The sequence below is a fragment of the Aotus nancymaae genome, unplaced genomic scaffold (assembly GCF_030222135.1).
Source record: "Aotus nancymaae isolate 86718 unplaced genomic scaffold, 86718_ANA_hifiasm-v0.15.2.pri h1tg000067l, whole genome shotgun sequence".
Classification (NCBI taxonomy): Eukaryota; Metazoa; Chordata; class Mammalia; order Primates; family Aotidae; genus Aotus; species Aotus nancymaae.
Window position 1 is genome coordinate 7,029,197 of NW_026988482.1, and position 20,362 is coordinate 7,049,558.

Genomic DNA, 20,362 nt, shown 5'->3' on the forward strand with positions numbered 1-20,362 from the left:
TTTTTCCCAAATTTAATGTAAGCAACGTGTGGGAATAAAGGATGTTGAGTCAGATAATCCCCTGTAGGCCTGACAGATAATACCGTGTGTGTAAGTTTTGAAAAATGTTCACATACCTCAGGATGTTACAGCTTCTTTCTGGAATGTTGCTACTGTCCTGTTAATCCCTCCCCCAACCTGCCCGCCACAAAGTTCTCTTATCCTGTTGTTCACATACCACTTTCCTTCCACTATACCGTGTTCTAACTGCTCCCCACCCTAGTCATCTAGGAACTAGGGGAGGATATGATAAAGCTAATAGGCGTAAGACATTTCAAAGCCTCCTTAGGTTCTGCCAAAGAACACGATCTTCTGATTCCCTTATCCCTACAAAGTAAGAATCTTGGAAATCCTCTATTCTCATTCTTATTTTACTAAAGAGGAACCTGAGAAAATGTAAAGTGACGAAATGCCATACTTTCTCAATCCATTTCTGTATATTTCAGGAAGCTTGAGCCCAAAGAAAAGAGGGTACTCCACAGTCAAAGGGAGAAGGAAATTGAGGAACGGTTAAGACTGTCAGTACCTACTCAATACCATTTACTGAGCATCTACTAGACGCTAAGCCCAGAAGTTCTGTGTTAGCACAGGCAGGCAAAGAAAGCCCTACATATTTAAAATTTAACAGATATCAAATCAGAGCAAAAAATAAAGTAAATGGAACAAGCACATTAAAAACAGACAAACACACACAGTAGTTTAGGAAAATGAAAAGTTTACCAAGTCTATGACTGGAACAGAAAAGACATGAAGAAAAATTAAAAACTGGGTAAGGACTAAATAATTCATTTACCATGCAGTTTAAGGATCTGTTTAGAAAGAGTGTGTACGTTCATTGCTGGGAAGGTATTTCTGGTGACCAAAAAAACCCACACAATAACAACATTGAAGTATTTTTCACAAGAACCCTTAACCCCCTTACTTCGCCACAAGAGGGTGCACATTTCCTTATTAATACAGTAACCCACGGAAACCTGCTTACGTTCTCCTAGGCAGTTGCTCACCTCTGCTCAGCCACCTCTCTCCCTAGCCTTGAGTCTCATGACAGTAAAAAGCACCTGTACATAGTTACAGAGATTAAACCTGTTCACATACTTTATCTCACGTAATTCTAACATAGTTCTGTGACAGTGGGTAGGGCAACTTATCAACCCCACTTTAAAGATGAGGAAACATACTCAGAGGTGAAGTGACTTGCCCAAGATCAGAGAGATCATCACGTTAGAGCCCAAGTTCAGATTCATGTTGTCTAGTTCCCAAATCCTATAGACATTTTCCTTACCTCCCTAGAAGAGCACAATCAAAACCCATTCCTCAATCATTCAGCACCTCTGTTCACCCATGCTACTTTTTCTGAGCAAAGAACCATACACTGGGCAGATGAGAAACTGCTCACTTTTGCATTGTTAAAATCAGTGAAAGCTGGTTTTCAACAAGTGTGTGTTAGCACCTGGCAATTATCTTTATGGGTTTTCAATGAAGTGAACAGGGTGCTGACACTTGTCTACTATTTAAGGCAGCAGTAACATGAACTAGAATAATTTTAAGAGTTTGCTTGTAACGGAAATTAACTGTAAGTTCAACTTTCTTTGAATAGCTCTTATAAGACTCAGGCTAAAACCTAACAACTTCAAAACCCTCCTGGCAGAAACCCTAGAGCACAGAGGTCAAGGATTTGGACTTAGATGCCAGACTACCTGAGTTCAAATCCAGATTTTGCCGCTTGCCATGTGACCATGGTCAGTTAACTCCGATGTGCCTCAATCTCCCCACTGCAGAGTGGGGATAAGAACAGCAGCTCCCTCACAGTGTAATAGTGAAGACAGTATTGTAACATGAAAGCATACGTAAGCGCTCAGGCTACAAAAGGCAGCCCTTATTCTAAAAGGCAGATGAGATTATTAATTTTAGAGACTAAAGAAAATACGTTAATTGTATGTGCATTATGTTGGAGAATTACATGTTGTGACAATATGAATGCTTGAAAATACATTTAAATCCTGCCCCCACCCTTTTTTTGAGACCAAGTCTGACTCTGTTGCCCATGCTGGAGTGCAGTGGTGTGATCTCAGCTCACTGCAACCTCCACCTCCCAGGTTCATGTGATTCTCATGCCTTAGCCTCCCAAGTAGCTGGGACTACAGGCGTGAGCCACCATGTCCAGCTAATTTTTGTATTTTTAGTAGAGATGGGGTTTCACCATGTTGGCCAGGCTGGTCTTGAATTCCTTACTTCAGGTGATCCGCCTGCCTCGGCCTCCCAAAGTGCTGGGATTACAGACGTGAGCCACCATGCCTGGCCTTACATCCCTTAATCCATGTGCATAGCAATTATATCTATCTTAAAGGATTTAATAAATTGCCAAGAATAAATTTCTCATACCTTTGCTTTTATGACACTGTGTGGCATATCTATGGTCAGTCTCATGCCAAGTCCTTGGTCAAGAAAGAAAAGCTAAATTACAGAGTTCCTCTGGGAGGAGACAGTAAGCTTTACATAGTAGAGGGGAAGTCTCCTTACCCTAAGAACCTGAAGACCCAGGTTGTAGTTACAGCTCTGCCACTAAACAGCATCCCCCAACTCTTAAATATTTCTAAAAATATAACTTTTCATTTCCATCACCATGATCTTAATTCATATCTTTAATAGCATGGACTCCTAACTGGCCACAGAAGTGGAGCTCATTAAGTTTGCTGAATGAGTGAATGAATGGGGGGTGGGAATAGTGACACCAAAGGAGAAGGCCACAGAAAACAGGGAAAAAAAGATTATAAACTACATGCATACACTTCATCATCCCAAGTCCTAGCTCAGCTCTGATTTCACAGAACGCGGGACCATTCCAGTCAGGCTAACCTCAAGGAATCCACCCTCCCCCCCATAATGTTTTCTTAGTGGTAGTGCCACAGGTGCCAAGGGGTCCCCCAGATCATCTTTTCAGTCCAGTTTGTTGGGTCAAATCATTCAGATCCCTAAGGCTAGCAGCTCCTGCACCTGGGTGAAGCTGTCTTGGCACCTCTAAATCTAAGAGGGTACTGGGCCTAGGTCACAGGGACTCAGAGGTGGGGTGGCCCAGTCTTTCACAGTCTGAGTGCCTTCCAGATCCTTCCAAGGCCCCCAACAAACTCTTCCAGTCTAAACACCACACTCCTCTTTTTAAGACTGCCCTCTAAACTCTTATTTAGTTTGAAGGACATCTCTGTTGCCAAACTCCTATGGGGTAGACAGAATTCCACAGCCACATCTCAGTGAAAGGTGAATACTTGTTACAGTTTTGACCTCAAATTTTATTTGACTCTGCCATGGGCCCAGGTGCCCCTCTTGGGGACATGGCTTCACACACACAATATGTGCATGATCATTCCATGTACCCATGTGATGGGAACGGCTTGGGGATGACATTCCCTCCCACTGGAACATGCCCACTTGCTCACCCAATGTGGCTGTTAATTATACAGTAAGAGAGCATCTCTGCATCTTGCTCACAGCCTGAAATTCCCAGCAGGGGACACCATGGAGGTGGGGCATCAACCACCTTATGGCAGAGTTAATGAGCTAAATGCTTAGGGTTTCAAGTTAGGCTTCACAGGCAGTCTCTGCAATGTCAGACTGCATGATGTTGGGGACATGCCTGAATCCGGCCTCCACAAGACTGTAACAAGAGTTTTCCATCTGACCCTGATACGCAAAGCTGTGCCATCAGTACTGGGTGTCAAATCCATGCTAGGAAGGGACATGACCTCAGCCATCAAAATTAGAACTGGAAAAGCCCTCCCCAAATCTAGCAGAATACCTTAGTCCTAAATGTCTTCTATGTAGGGCTTCTGATACTTGTCTTGGGACTCTAATTTCCAAGCTAACAAGTGTCACCATGAAAACAGTGACACTTGTTAGCTTGGAAATTTTCTTGATGTTGACCATTAATTTGTATTTCTTTTTATGTACTGCTTTGATCGACTCTAAATACATTTTCTCTTTCCATGATGTTTACATCCTTCACATTCTTAGGAACTGCTATCATATCCCCTTTAATCATCCTTTGGCCAAGCTATACATACTAAATTCCTTTCAGCTCTCCTATGTCCTTTCTTCCAGCAGTGTTGGCTCCTCTTTAAATTCCTTCTAATCTGTCAACATCTTTCTGGAGCTGATGCACACCCTCCCTTAATCAACATTTTAGGTGCTCCCTGTTTCCTAAGGGTTCTCCAAAGACTCCTACTGTGAAAAAATACTGGACTGGGAGTCAAAAGTGGTAGTTCTAGTCCTGGATCTGCTCCGAGCCTCAGTTTTCCCTTTTATAAAATGGGAGTAACACCTTTTTTGACTTGATCAAAAGAGTATAAAATATAAAATCACTTTACCAATTATAAAGTAACTGTGCATGAAGAATGTGTGTATAGAGCATTTGCATATTAAAAATATAAACAAAAAATAAAACTGGAAACAAGTATGTCAAATAACTGCTGTTAAATCTGATAGCGGCATTTGGAGTAACAGTTACATTATTCTATGCACTCGGTGCTTTATGTTTCGACTTCAAAGAATTATTTATCCATTTCCTAAAAGTATTTACTTAACTTCTACTATACACAAGAAGACAGGCGAGACAGTGTGGGAGAATATGAAACAAAGACCTCAAGAAGTTATGGTGATCACCCCAGTTCTCAGGGACTTGGTTTGGATCACGTAATATCAGGAAGCTGTTCCTGCTGTCTCTTGGATAATGCTTTATAACATTGTGGTGATTTCTTCTTATTTCTTTAGAGTAGATTCTGAGAAATAGAATTACTAGGTCAAAGGATGTGACCATATTTAGGCCTAAAATTTCCAAATAGTTTCCCAGAAAGAGTTTGCCAATTTCTACCCTCACTGCCAGTGTTTACCAGTGTCTCTTACCAGGCCATGGCTAACATTGGGTATCATCTTTATTCCAAATCTAATGAATTGCTTTTAGAAATCATAAATAAAGGCATGAAAAAATCTAAAATAAATTCATTTCTACCAAGATTAAGTATCCCCACTTGGTATCTATTTTGATGTCGCCTTGTAAGTATTCAGCAGAATCTTCAGTCCTTCAAAAGACACTAACTGAGTGCCTATTATTTTCCAGGCAATAAAACTGGGGGTTAAGCCACAAAGATGAAACGGTCCCAGACCCTGCCTTTAAAGGGCTCATAATCTAGTGTAAAAGATAAACACTAATAATTACAGAACTAATTATAGAACACTGTGGGCAGAGCTCCTTCCTCGAGAAGTACATGAAAAGTACAAAAGCAACTCAGAAGAGGGAGCCAGGAACAGCCTAGGGAAGTCAGGAAGGGCTTCAGGGAAGTGGTGATACCCAAGCTGGGTTTTGAAGGATGAGCAAGTCTTAACCAGAGAAGGGAGAACGAAAGAGATGAATCCAGGCAGAGGAACCAGTTATTGGTCTTTGCAGCCACTACCATCCTCTCTCAGAAAATGTTTTATTATATAAAGGTTTAGCAATTCAGGGCTAAGCCTCATTGGGCAGTTTTATTGTTTTAATCTCTATCATTTACAGTTGCATTTCTGTCCCTGGAGAAAGCAATCAGAAAATATTCCACAAAGGGCACAAGATCACTCCTGCTTCCTTCACAGAGAATACGTTTTAAAAAAAGAGTATTAAACAATAATTTTGCTAAATATAAACTTTAAAACTGAGATTGTCAAGCTTGAAGAGGACCTTTAATCCTTAAAAATCCTTAAATACTTTCTCAGGTAAAGCGGAAATATCTATAAATTAAGACAAATAACTTTTCTTTCTAACACTACAAAATTAAATCAATTGGAGCTCCAAAAAAAGTTCAGAGGCCGGGCGCGGTGGCTCAAGCCTGTAACCCCAGCACTTTGGGAGGCCGAGGCGGGTGGATCACGAGGTGAACAGATCGAGACCATCCTGGTCAACATGGTGAAACCCCGTCTCTACTAATACAAAAAATTAGCTGGGCACGGTGGCGCGTGCCTGTAATCCCAGCTACTCAGGAGGCTGAGGCAGGGAATTGTCTGAACCCAGGAGGCGGAGGTTGCGGTGAGCCGAGATCGCGCCATTGCACTCCAGCCTGGGTAACGAGCGAAACTCCGTCTCAAAAAAAAAAAAAAAAAAAAAAAAAAAAGTTCAGAAAACCCAGTTTAAATAATAGCATAAGAAATGAAGGGCATAAGATCCATTTTCAAATAATAAAAATATTCCTAAAAGCTGCCCTTTTATGTGTTTTCACATATCATTGGTGGAATATATGAATATCCATGTCTGGGATTTAGCAGTGTTCTGAAAAATATACTCTTGTGAATTAGGGATTACAACAGTGGACTCAAAAAAAAAAAAAAAAAAAAAAGGAAAGAGGGGCATTGCAACTGTACTAGGTTACAAGCCTCCAATCTGTCCTGGAATTTTCAAAGCCCAAACAACACTCCTGGTCTCTAATCCTCAGTGTGTTTAAAGTGCAGGGCATTTAAATGAAATTGACAGAAAAACACACACAAAGGGACCTCTTTATAAACTGTAAAAAGATAGCTTTCCAATTACTTTGTCAATTATTTTCCTTTAAACTAAGTCCTTCAAATTGTGCCCTATCGTTCAAATGTCTTCCTAAACCCTTTTGTTATCAAAAGGCAAACAGATCTTCCTTTGAATCTAAATGACAGCCTGGTTTTCTCTTAGCTCCCTAGGAATCACCACCACCTGCCGGAATGCAGCTGAGTTTGGCCAGGAGCAGACACTCTGATGCTGTTCTGTGATGAGGACAGGTTCTCCAGCCAGGGAGCTCTAAGGGAAGGCTATGACCAGGAGTCCAGGTACCCAGCCACAAGAAGCTTCATTTTCTGTCTAGCCCCACAATGCAGCCGAGATCCCAGCAGAGGCTCCAGGCCATCTGCCACTGTGCTTACAACTACAGGTCACCCTATGTTCAGATACTAAAAATTACCATTTATCTTCATCTTTATTAAAAATAACACGCCATCAAATTTTGTCCCTTTTTTCCCCTCCTGAGACAAGGTCTCACTCTCATTGCCTAGAACTGGGGTGCAGTGGCACCAACACAGCTCACTGCAGCCTTGACTTCCCAGGTTCAGGTGATTCTCCCACCTCAGTCTCTTGAGTAGCTGGCACTACAGGCGTACATCACCACACCTAGCTAATTTTTCTATTTTTAGTACAGACGAGGTTGTGCCATGTTGGCCAGGCTAGTCTCTAACTCCTGGACTCAAGTGATCCAACTGCCTCAAACTCCCAAACTTCTGGGATTAAAGGTGTGAGCCACCATGCCCAGCCTTTTTATTTCCTTCTCAATTGTTGAAAAGCAAAGGGGATCCTTACACAAAACCATAAATGTCCACACAATTGGACTGGCATGAAAAATAAACGTTTGCATATTTAGAAAGATACATATCACACAAGGTGAAGAATAAAATTCTAAACCATTCATTTATCATTTAATCAACAGCACCTACTATGTGTCAAGCACTCTTCTGGGCTGAGGATATTGCAATCAATGACACAGTTCCATTCTCAAAACATTCACAGTCTAATACAGACCAATACTATTTTCTCCTTCATATTAAATGTCTATCTGCTGAGTTTTCAACAGAACTAGCCAAGATTATCGGATCTGCTCACCTTCCAACCTTAGACACATAGTCACGTTTAGTCTTTTCCTGTTATATGCTAATAATCATAAGAGTTAAAACTGATTGAATGCCTACCCTATGTCAAAGGTCAAACTAACCTATATTCTGAATGTGATCAAGAGTAATTCTTTGAGCTAGCTACTCTTATCATCGCTTCTTCACAAGTAAGGAAACCAAGCTCAGAAGCATAGGTGTCTTGCTCAAAGCCATACAACTAGTAAAGGTTAGAGCCAGGATGTAAGCTTGAGTCTGCCCCATCTGGATTTATGCTCTTAATCACCAAGCTCTGTGGTCTCTACTCAACTCAAGGGACTGTCAAGATTAGCTGCAGGTTGAGGGAATGTTTACATATATCCTTCCTGAGAAATTGTTCTATCAAAGGCACAGAGGTAAAATACTCCAATAGCATATAAAAATCCTCTGAGAGAAAAGTTCAGCGAGTCACTGGTTTTCAAACCTCTTACCAGCCTACAGATAATTTTATAAATCCAGCTGTACTATATGCAGAATACCTTGCTGCAAGCACAGGTGCAATTTTGAAGCTACTCGTTGTCATTTCTGATTTTTACTGAACTTCCTAAATCTCAAAGCTGACCTTTCGGATTAGTTTCTTTCCTACTCAGGATCCATGGCTTATTTGACTGATAAACACAAGATACAAGAATGAATGGGTATCAATGGTGAGTGGTAGTACCTTGTCCCATGAATACGAGCTATTTGTCATTGTCAAAACCCTGGAATTCACTCTGAACAGAGAAAAATTCCAGGTACCATGGGATTCCAGATAAGGAGAACTCATAACCCAGAACAAAAATCCACGGAAAGGGTGACAAGAACTGGCCACTGTCATTACAAAAACAACAACAGTCAGGGCTGGCTTCATGAGTGTGTGACATATACACCCATGTCACACAGGGCCCTGTGCTCAGATGGGCCCCACACTTGGTTTAAGGCTCTGTTTTCACCACGTAGAAATTAATAATTTGTCTTTGAACTTGTGTGTTGTAAGTGAAGTCCAATGGAACAATGGAGCATGTGTATGAGCACAGGAGACATGCAATATGCGTGCTGCCATTCTTTGCTGCCCCATTTGCACACAGCTCATTTGATGCCCTATAAGTACGGGATTTTGGGAGACCCACCATGTGTGGGAGTTCAGCAAGACTCAGAGCAAGTACAAGGTAAGCATGTCTATAACTGAGTATGTGTGGGTGCAGCCCCAAGAAGCCACACTTTCTACTGGAACCAGAATTTGCTTTGAATGTAGACAGAAGGCAATGGCACTCTAAGAAACATAAACAAGCCTTCTTACTCATGTTACTTCTTCATGTTAGCCAACCACTTACACTAAAAATGATGATGTATGTCTCAGAAGGAAAAGAAGAGATAATCCAGTTTCTTTTCCATTCATTTTCCATAGTTCCATTACACACACATTAGTAAGCTGATGGTGGAGAATGTTGGTAAAATGTGCATATATTAAGAAGTGAAATAATAAAAAATAAATTTAAAAAAAGTGAAATAAGTTTGAGACCAGTCTAGGCAACAAAGTGAGATCCCATCTCTTAAAATAAATAAATAAACTAGCCGGTCGGGCTCGGTAGCTCACGGCTGTAATCCCAGCACGTTGGGAGGCCAAGGTGGGCAGATTACTTGAGGTCAGGAGTTGAAACCAGCCAGTCCAACATAGCGAAACCTCATCTCTACTAAAAGTACAAAAAAATTAGCTGGGCATGGTGGTAGGCACCTGTAATCCAGCTACTTGGGAGGCTGGGGCAGGAGAATTGCTTGAATCTGGGAGATAGAGTTTGTAGTGAGCCAAGATGGTGCCACTGCACTCCAGCCTGGGTAACAAAGCGAGACTCCATTTCAAAACAAAATATTAGCCAAGTGTGGTGCGCACCTGTAATCCGAGCTACTTGGGAGGTTGAGGTGGGAAGATCACTCAAGCCCAGGAGTTTGACGTTACAGTGAGTTATGATCACCCCACTGCACACCAGCCTGGACAACAGAGTGAGACTTCATCTCAAAAAAATAAAAATAAAAGTGAAACAAAACAGCTCGGTGGTTTGATGCAGCATTTCCACAATTTTGGTAAGAACAACGTATGAGGTACAAAACAGGAATTGTGTGATTTCAGTGATACAAGCTAAGTGCTCTCATATTTGCATTTTAAACTGCATTGCACAATATAAAGGCAAACAAAATTCATACTAATAATTACTTTTTTGTTCTTATGATGACTCTATGTAGCAAATAAAACACACCATGACAAATCAGGAGAGAGACCATGGAAGAAAGGAAAAAGCTTTATATTTTAGTTTTTAAATTTTTATTTATTTTTTGAGACGGAGTCTTGCTGTGTTGCTCAGGTTGGAGTGCAGTGACGCTATCTCAGCTCACTGCAACCTCCACCTCACAGGTTCAAGCGATTTTCCTGCCTCAGCCTCCCAAGTAGCTGGGATTACAGGTGTGTGCCACCATGGCTGGCTAATTTTTGTATTTTAAGTAGAGATGGGGTTTCATCATGTTGGCAAGGCTGGTCTTGAACACCTGACCTCAGGTGATCCTGTTGCCTTGACCTCCCAAAATGTTGGGATTACAGGTGTGAGCCACCACGCCTAGCCTATATTTTAATTATTTAATGATGCTTTTTTGTGTTTTTTGAACAAGGGATCCCACATTGTCACTCTGCACTTGGTCTAACAAATTAAATAGCTGGGCTAGGCATGGTGGCTCACGCCTGTAATCGCAGCATTTTGCGAAGCAGAGGCAGCTGGATCACAAGGTCAGAAGTTCAAGACCAGCCTGGCCAAGATGGTGAAACCCTGTCTCTACTAAAAATACAAAAATTAGCCAGGTACAGTGGCAGGGGCCTATAATCCCAGCTACTCAGGAGGCTGAGGCAGGAGAATCCCTCGAACTGAAGGGGGTGGGAGGCGGAGGTTGCAGTGAGCTGATATCGTGCCATTACACTCCAGCCTGGACGACAGAGACTCCGTGTCAAAAATAAATAAATATATAGAAAGATAGACAGACAGATAGCTGATGTTAGTAAGAGAATCAGATAAAATTATTAAATTATGATGAATCCACTGCCTCTTTCCTTCAAACCTCAAATCACTATGTAAAAGACTAGATAATTCAATAACAAAGCAAACAGAAACTCCTGCTTGGAATTCTGGCTTTGGTGAAACCAAGGAATCAACACAAACTCCAGGGATCACAGAAAGCCAGAGGTTTTTAACATCCAGTCAGTCCTAGCGGTTCTCCCAGTGCCTAATCAAGATGACGCCTAAAGGGTTTCCTAGGAGGGGAAAACGCAGAGAGTGCAAGTGGTGTAACTGACACATTTTTTAGTGCAAATCTCTGTATGACACAAGCGGACACATACTGTGGCAATGACTTACTGCTAATGCGCACCTGTCATCTTTGGCACTTGAGAGGTGAGAGATAACTTCTAACGTTTGATGGACATTTTAAGGTTTGAAAAACAAAGCACTTTCCTATACAGTCCTATTTTATTCCTACCATAGCCAAGTAAGGAACTCAGGAAAAGTATTTTTTAATAAAATGTTTACTGTTAGTATTCCAATGATAAAAAGTAATGCTGCTTTTATGTGATTGATCTGGGTAGTAGCTACATGGGTATTCACTTCATACTCATTCATTAAACTACGTATGTGTTTTGTGTACTTCTGTGTATGATGTAGTCTGCAAAAAAAAAAAGAACAAAAGGTAATAAATGTTCATTGTAGGAAATCAGAAAAGGAGGTTTAAAATCGCCTATAATCCCACCAGAGGAAACTACTATTAATTTGACACCTTCCTTTCTCAGTTATTATAAAATTGCAATCACTAACCGGTGCGGTGGCTCAGGCCTGTAATCCCAGCACTTTGGGAGGCCAAGATGGGCAGGTCACTTGAGGCCAGAAGTTTGAGACTAGCCTGGCCGACATGGCAAAATCCCATCTCTACTAAAAATACAAAAATTAGCTGGGCACGGTGGCAGGTGCCTGTAATCCCAGCTACTTGGGAGGCTAAGACACAAGAATAGCTTGAACCCTAGAAGTGGAGGTTGCAGTAAGCTGAGATCGCACCACTATACTCCAGCCAGGGAGACAGAGTGATTCTAAAAAAAAAAACAATTGGAATATAGTTTCCATGATATTTTGTATATTTTTCTTAAACTCAACATATCATGTTTTCATACGGCATTAAAAATTCAACACTGCTTAATAAAGATAAACCTAGTTGATTTAACCAATTCCCAACTGTTCAATGTTTAGGTTGTTTCTAATTTATTTCCAAAATGACCAGAGGGCCTTTACCTCTATTTCACGGAAAGTAACCTCGCGTGGAGGCATTCCCTCACTGCTGGTGGGCGGCAGAGCCAGGAAAAGTCATGGCTCCCTGCGCCTGGAGGCCTCATTCCCCCCACACGCTGCTTTGCACTTCCTCTGATCACAAGGGTTTAACTTCACAGATTAAAGGGAAAAACAGTGAAAGACAATCCGCTCCTGACGCTTTCCCATGAACTCTCTGCCACCCTAAACAGGGGAATGGTCGACCAAGTTCAAGGTTAAGGTCAGGAAGCATGAGCTTCTCTGATACCTGCAGATGAACGGGCACCAGTGCTGTCCATGTGAGATGTACTGCTGGGTCCAAATAGTTACTTGGGAGGCCAAGGAAAGAGAATAAGCTTTTCAAAAGCACAGGGTTGCAGGGTTCGAGGTTAGTAGAGAGGTTCTATAAATATTTACTGAACAAAACTCTGCCTGTTAACTGGCTGACACCGAGCAAGGTGTGGTTTTCCTTCCCATCCCCAGAGGCGGCTGGGAAAGTTGGTCTGACAAACCAGTGGGAAATGCTGCCCAGCCAAGATGGAACCAACAGACAGCAAGAATGCCTAAGACGATTCAGGAAATGAGTCCAACCGTCTTCTGACTGTCCTCTTCCCTCAGCCCCCACAACTCCCACTTCTGTTCACTGAAGCAGGAAACCATAGAGAAGACACTCACAAACAAAACACTGGCCGCTGCAGCGAGTGCCTCCGGTAGCCGGCCAAACACACAGCTCTGGTCACAGTGCACAGCGTCGCTGCTGCCCAGCAGGTAGAAGCATCACTCGCATCACTTCACATTGTGAATGCCACTGGGTGGCAATAAAAACCATGGGCCGTAGGGAGGTTGTATGTAAGAAGAAAAAAAAGTCCTAACCTTCCTCTGGTTTGCTGGGTGGTCTGAAAATTTTTTTTTTGGCAAGGTCATGTCCACTTTTTCATACTCCTTGGTGACTTAAGTAGCCAAGAACCTAGGTTTGGGAAGACAAACTTTCTTCAGATAGAATCACAAGTAAAACAGTCCAGACTTAAGAGACCCTACCCTATTATTAGGACCCTAGAGATACTAATTCCAAAAGGTACTGAAAAGAAACAAAAATGTTTAGTTACTGTTTACTGGACAATCTCCCCAACATATATACACAAATTCATTTCCAACCCGATTTTAAAACAATAAACCTGTTATATAGTCTACCTGGTTTGACAAATTTGACTTGGGAGCACCCTGAGTGGGTGAGGGGCAATCAAAGCGATAGGAAGCAACGTTCCAGTGCCACTGAAGCCAAGACACCACCTGCTGCTCGCAGCAACCACGGACACAAAAGCAGCTGCTTCCAAACACCAGCGTTCTCAAGGACAGGAGCTCCCAGGGGCAGGGCAATTCACACAAGCAACTCCATGTTCTCACAATAAAAAAACCAGTACTGATCTACTTGATTACCTTCCTGTGAGCAGAACTGTGGAGGCCACCAGAGAATCATAATTCGGAAGAACTAGCCTTTCCCTTACTAGAACACAGGTTCAAACTGAATGTCTCTCGCTTCTGGATCAAAAAAGCCAGCTCTCACTAACAGGTATGAGACATCATTTGACTTACAAGCTTTGTGAACCTTTATGAGGAAGATTATATACGGGGGTGGAGCAGAAGTGGAGATAAAGCCAACAGGAAGTATATATCACATTATGCAACCAACATACCTATTTATAACCTCCATTTCAATGGTAGACTCTGGAGCTAGGGATTCCTGTAGAAATTATCTGAACTATCATATAACAGAAGAGAAAATGATCTTATGTTTTGAAGCAGGATCAGAAAAGGATCTCTTTGCTGCTTTAGGTAAAGTTGTACAAGTAGGTCTGTAAAGATCCAGGTATGCAAATACGGCCATGCTGAATTTGAGTGTGGGCTCTTTTTCATTTCGGGCCTGCCTTCCTCTGGAAGTGTGATTGGACAAGAGGCAAAATCAAACACAAACAAAAGCAAAAAACAGGCACAACAGAAAAATAAGTCAGAGACCTAGAAAACCCCAAAACGAACAATTTCCAAGTCACTAGGAGCGGAGGATAATTATCCAGCTACATATCAACGGAATTACTATGGTTTTAACTTTCTAGGACCTTTGTTCTTCCTAAATTAATTATCCACTTACAGCTTCTAACTTAATTTATAAACAGCTACACTTTCACTGCTATGAAGAAATTTCGATTTTTAAGATGTTAACATATATAAAAGCTCTGAAAACTGGTAACACTGATTCATCACTTTTTCTCACTATCCTTATGTTATGGTACTGTCACCAACCCTGGACTTGGAAGTCTTTGGTATGTGGGGTCTAGATGGTCTGTTATTACAGGTTTTTAAAAAAATATAGGCCGGGCAAGGTGGCTCATGCCTGTAATCCCAGCACTTTGGGAGGCCAAGGCAGGTGGATCACCTGAGGTCAGGACTTTGAGGCCAGCCTGACCAACATGGTAAAACCCTATCTCTACTAAAACTACAAAAATTAGCCGGGCATAATGGCACCTGCCTGTAATCCCAGCTACTCAGGAGAATGAGGCACAAGAATCGCTTGAACCTGGGAAGTGGAGGTTGCAGTGACCCAAGATCATACCACTTCACTCCAGCCTGGGCGACAGAGTGAGAGTCCACACCTCAAAAAAAATAAAAAATAAATATAAATATATGTGTGTGTGTGTGTGTGTGTATGCATGTATATGTATATGTACATGTACAAGACTAGTTTGATTTCTTTAGGAGACTGAGAGTGTCCCAAACATGGTGATCAAACATGCCTTCCTATCACTTTTTAACGGGCACCTATTTAGACTACCCTCACAGGAGCAAAGAGGTAGAGGAAGGAACCGGGGGGTTCCACAATGGATACACTGCTAGGTGTGGGATACACTGCCTGCCTGCACTCAGTGTGTCGGTGAACAAATACTACTTGTGCCTTAATACCAGAAGTAGCAACTGGAAAACAGAAAAGTATGCCACAAAGCCTGCTGCTATTCCCACTGTGGAAAGTCAGACAGCAACTTTTTCAAACATCAGTTTTCTTCCTCCCAACAATAGGTTATATAGTTCTCCTCCAAGTTTTAGAATGTATTTCTAAAAATTCCCAACCAGCAAATTCTAGACCAGCAGTAGGAACTGCTAAGGCATAATATGTAACAATCATTATAAGGCTGAATTCTCCAACTCTTGATTTAGAATATACCAACTGCCATCTCATCCTACCCAAACAGCCTGCACGGTGGCAACCCTGCCCCAGAAAATCTGGCTGTTCCTACAGCATTCAAAAGCCTGCCTGATAAGTCTCATTCTACAAAACCTGTTCCCCAAGTTCCTGACACAAAGAACTCCAATGCCATTGATAACCTCAGAAATTCTACAAGGTCTCCTTATCAGCCATTAAAATTATTTGAAAGTAAAAATAAAAAATAAAAAAATTAGTAATCTAAGAACTTCTCAGCCAGGCACAGTGGCTCATGTCTGTAATCCAGCACTTTGGGAGGCTGAGGCAGGCAGATCACTTGAGGTCAGGAGTTCGAGACCAGCCAGGCCAATATGGTGAAACCTGTCTCTACTAAAAATACAAAAATTAGCCAGACATGCTGGCACGTGCCTGTAACCCCAGCTCTTGGGAGGCTGAAGCAGGAGAATCACTTGAAACCAGGAGGCGGAGGTTGCAGTGAGCCGAGATTGTGCCATTGCACTCCAACCTGGGTGAAGAAGCAAGACACTGTCTTTTAAAAAAAAAAAAAAAAAGAAGAACTTTTCTCTTTTCTGGCTTGATTTTACTGAGAACAGTAATTTAACCTACACATATACATGCCAAGGCTCTGTTGTAAAGGATAATTACCTATTAGTTTACTTATCAGACTCCTGGTCTTAAAAATAAATGTCAGGAGGCAGAAACAAACTGAGAAGTTGGGGCTATCACTTGAAGATTCAATACACTTAGGGGAATTAAAATACAAAATCAATTGTGGATTAGATATTAATAATTGAAATAAACGCTAAAGTCTACAGTCCAAACAAGCAATTAAGGTTGATACAAGATGTGTAAGCAATTCATGAATGGGCTAATTGCTCTTCTGAGTAGGAACTGGCCTCTAGTCGTCACACTGTCGGTCTATCCCCAGATCTATCCCTGAATCTCTCTGGTAACTCCCATGACACTTCCTCCCAGATGACACAGCACTAACATAAGCTTCTCTTTTATGAACATAACTTCTTCCACCGGGTAATTTTGAGAAAAAACTTGTTTTACTACCCAGTGTAAAAAGTAAAATAGGACCTGCAATCAGACTTCGAATTAGCCAGAATATGATCTCTCATTAGAAGGCAAAGGCACTATTTCAATTAACAAAGTTGCAGTGTGTTAAAAAATGTCCTTGGCTCCAAGCCAAGAGCACGAATTAGGTTGGCCCAGAAATAAATGAGCCTGTGCCTGAGAAAAATCAGGCACACACACATCTTTAACAAAAATTAAAAGTACACTAAAAATACAATGGTATCTGGGCTTTTACCACCCACATTGACTTACTGTGACAATGGAAGCTCTTTGAAGGTAAGGACTATCTCCTAGCACGTATCTGAAGTCCCTGGAAGACTTGTTAACAAGCAAGTTGCAGGAACCATTTCCAGAATGTCTGGGTGCATCTGGGGTGGGGCCTTACAATTTGCATTTCTAACAAGGTCCCCATTGACGGTGAGAGGACCACACTTTGAGAATCACTGTCCTGGCTTATCTATTACGTTGTGTGAACGAAGGTGAGAGGATGGTTACGTTTCTGTGGGGAACATCCCCTCCACAGCACTGGAAAGCTGCATTGTAAAAGGTTCCTTCAGGAAATGCCCCCATTTTGCCTTGACACTGGGAATTTATTATCTGTTGATCTTTAAATTATAGATCATAAACTTCTCTGTACTTTGACACCTTCCAAAGAAAGGAGAGAAATTCCCCTAGCCTAGGAACCATCTCACCTGGAATAAGCCTTGTCCCATTGCCTAGAGGTACAAATTCTAGAGTAAGACACACCCGAGCATCTAAAGCTCTTAGCCAGAATTCATAGAAAACTCAGTAAATATCAAGGCTGTCATGCCTGGTCCTTGCTGAGGACTTCTAGAATTCTCTACCTAGATCACCTGTAATCCAGGAACTCTTCCCCACCAACTTCTACCTATCCAGATTTCTCAACAAGATGTCCAGACAGACAGAAAGGCTTCTCCTGGGAAAAGGTCATGTGCAGTCCTCTGGGATTTGTCTTCCTGCATCCCTGTCTTTTCTCCAGTCCAGTCCCCCTCATATACTGTCATAACCCCTTCACCTGTGTACTTTTACTCAAGCCCCCCAGGCAAACTCAATTATTTCATCACTGTTCAAAAAACGGTCTTTCAGAACAAGAATAGGTGCTGGGCATAATAATTCAGCCAAAGATAAGCAAACTGTCATGCCATTTGAACACATGTGTTTCCTCTGAAATTTATATCCGTGCACATTCTCTTCTTTTAAAACAACTGCTGGCCGGGCGCGGTGGCTCATGCCTGTAATCCCAGCACTTTGGGAGGCCGAGGCGGGTGGATCACGAGGTCAAGAGATCGAGACCATCCTGGTCAACATGGTGAAACCCCGTCTCTACTAAAAATACAAAAAATTAGCTGGGCACGGTGGCGCATGCCTGTAATCCCAGCTACTCAGGAGGCTGAGGCAGGAGAACTGCCTGAACCCAGGAGGTTGCGGTGAGCCAAGATTGCGCCATTGCACTTCAGCCTGGGTAACAAGAGCGAAACTCCGTCTCAAAAAAAAAAACAACAACAACAATTGCTTCCTGGCCGGGCACGATGGCTCACGCCTGTAATTCCAGCACTTTGGGAGGCCAAGGTGGGTGGGTCACCTGAAGTCAGGAGTTCGAGACCAGCCTGGCCAACACAGTGAAACCTCATCTCTTTTAAAAATATATTAGCCAGGCATGGTGGTGCACACCTGTAGTCCCAGCTACTTGGGAGGCCGAGGCAAGAGAATCTCTTGGACCCAGGATATGGAAGTTGCAGTAAGCAGAGATCACATCACTGCACTCCAGCCTGGGCAACAGAGTGAGACCCCATCTCAAAATAAATAAATAAATGCATAGATACATACATACAAATGCTTCCTTTAAATAACAGTATAAAATTATACATATAGAAATTAGCAAATTAAGACATTAGTGATTCTATCACCCAAAGACAACCACTGTCAAGAATCTGATGAATGCTATTAGTTGTGTATGTATTGATGAAAATGGGTCCATGCTGTTTATCACTCTTCTGCAATCTTTTTCACTTAGTATATCGTTCCAGTCTTTACATATTCTTCTACAACATTAATTGTAATGGCTACAAAGGGTTTCATGGTATAGGTGGACAATAATTTTACTTAACCCCTTGGAGTCTTTCCTCTCTGGCACATGTTATGTCTATTTAGGATCCAGCAAAATAACATACACATTTACAACCCTACACTCCATCCCTAGGCCATATGCAGGAATAGAACCACTGGATGATAAAGCTAAAGGAATTATTACCTAATAAACTTGTGGACAGACTTTCTTAATCAGAGAAAACATTTAAATTAATTAAAAAGCATTTCTCTTCATATTCTTCACACTGTAATATTAGCTAGCAGGTGATCCATAAAGCCCTGTCCTTTTGTACTCCAATGCAGCTGAAACATTTCTCCCCACTTTTGTTTTAATGGGAAATTTAATTATCAATGAAATTAAATACAATCTGAATATACTTTACACACATTCCCCAGGCCCTAAAGGGAGTAAAAGCATAAATTTTTAAACCTTTGCTTTTTTGAAACACAATGATCCTCTGTTACCCAGGCTGCAATGCAGTGGCACGATCTCAGCTCACTGCAACCCCCGCCTCCTGGATTCAAGCGATTCTCTTGTCCCAGCCTCCCAAGTAGCTGGGATTACAGATGTACGCCACCACAACTGGCTAATTTTTGTATTTTCTATTTTGGATAGAAACAGGGTTTCACCATATTGGCCAGGCTGATCCGCCCACCTCAGCCTCCCAAAGTGCCTGGGTCAGGCTGAGTTTTAAAAACTTTTAAATTTTTTTAAAAAAATAAACAAGGGTGAGAAGATATATAAATTATTTACTATGTTTTCATTCACGAAAAGGATGCAGGGGGCTGAGGGTGGTAGTGGGGGAAACAAATCTAAGCCTTACAAGATATATTTTAACTAGTTAACATTGTTAAAGAATCAAAGATCTTGTACAAGATAAAGTTCAAACCTTTCCATTTACGTGGTGCCTCTCAAAGGATTCTTGTAAGACCAACCACTGTGAGTGTCGGGATCACCTTTCCAACACCAGCATTCACCTCTAGAACACGTACAATTTTGGCCTCCACTGCTTTCTCTGGTGCTGGAGGTGATGTAACTCCTGGGGACCGTATTTGCAGAGTGGGGTGCTCTCTGCCTGTAAGGAAACCTTCTGCCGCCTCTACTCAGCCCCTCCAAGTCTGTGTCTTCTGCTTTTCATTTCTCGCCAATTGCCTCAGCATGTGGTCCTCCATCTTGGGAGAACCAACATTACTGGGAAAGATGCAGAAAAGATGATATACAATATCTAGGGGAAAAACATCAACTCATAGATCCCTTGTGAAATATTATTTATCACCTCTCAAAACAAGTCATACCTGGGTGGCCCAGTTTGCCTCTGTGTCACACGAATATAAGGCAACTGCCCAATCCAAAGAAACCAGCAGGGTACAACCTTCATTCCCTGCAGCTAAGCGGACATTTCCTCTTGATGTCCCAGTACCTCAAATTTAAAATCTCCTCAAACCCACCTTTCCCTTCTGATCTCGATTTACATTAAATAAAACTACAGCAGCATCCTTCTCCCAAGATCCTCAGTTCAGGATCTGATATGGCTTGAATGTGTGTCCCCTCCAAAGCTCGTGTTGAAATGTGATTCCCAGGCCAGGCACGGTGGCTCACACAATCTCAGCACTTTGGGAGGCCAAGGTGGGTGGATCATGAGGTCAGGAGCTCAAGACCAGCCTGACCAAAATGGTGATACCCCATCTCTACTAAAAATACAAAAATGAGCTGGGCACAATGGTAGGCACCTGTAATCCTAACTACTTGGGAGGCTGAGGCAGGAGAATCACTTAAACCAGGCAGCAGAGGTCGCAGTGAGCTGAGATCGCACCACTGCACTCCAGCCTGGGTGACAGAGTGAGACTCCATATCAAAAAAACAAAACAAAACAAAAAACAAAACAAAACAAAACCCAGAAATGTGATTCCCAATGCTGGAAGT

The 20,362-nt window shown here is 42.0% G+C and overlaps 1 protein-coding gene across 5 annotated transcripts in view; it reads right to left on the reverse strand.

The window, feature by feature from the left end:
* The window catches only part of IGF2BP2 (insulin like growth factor 2 mRNA binding protein 2), a 179,472-nt gene that overhangs the window by 80,876 nt on the left and 78,234 nt on the right, over window positions 1–20,362 (reverse strand). The gene's annotated exons all lie outside the window — the stretch shown is intronic.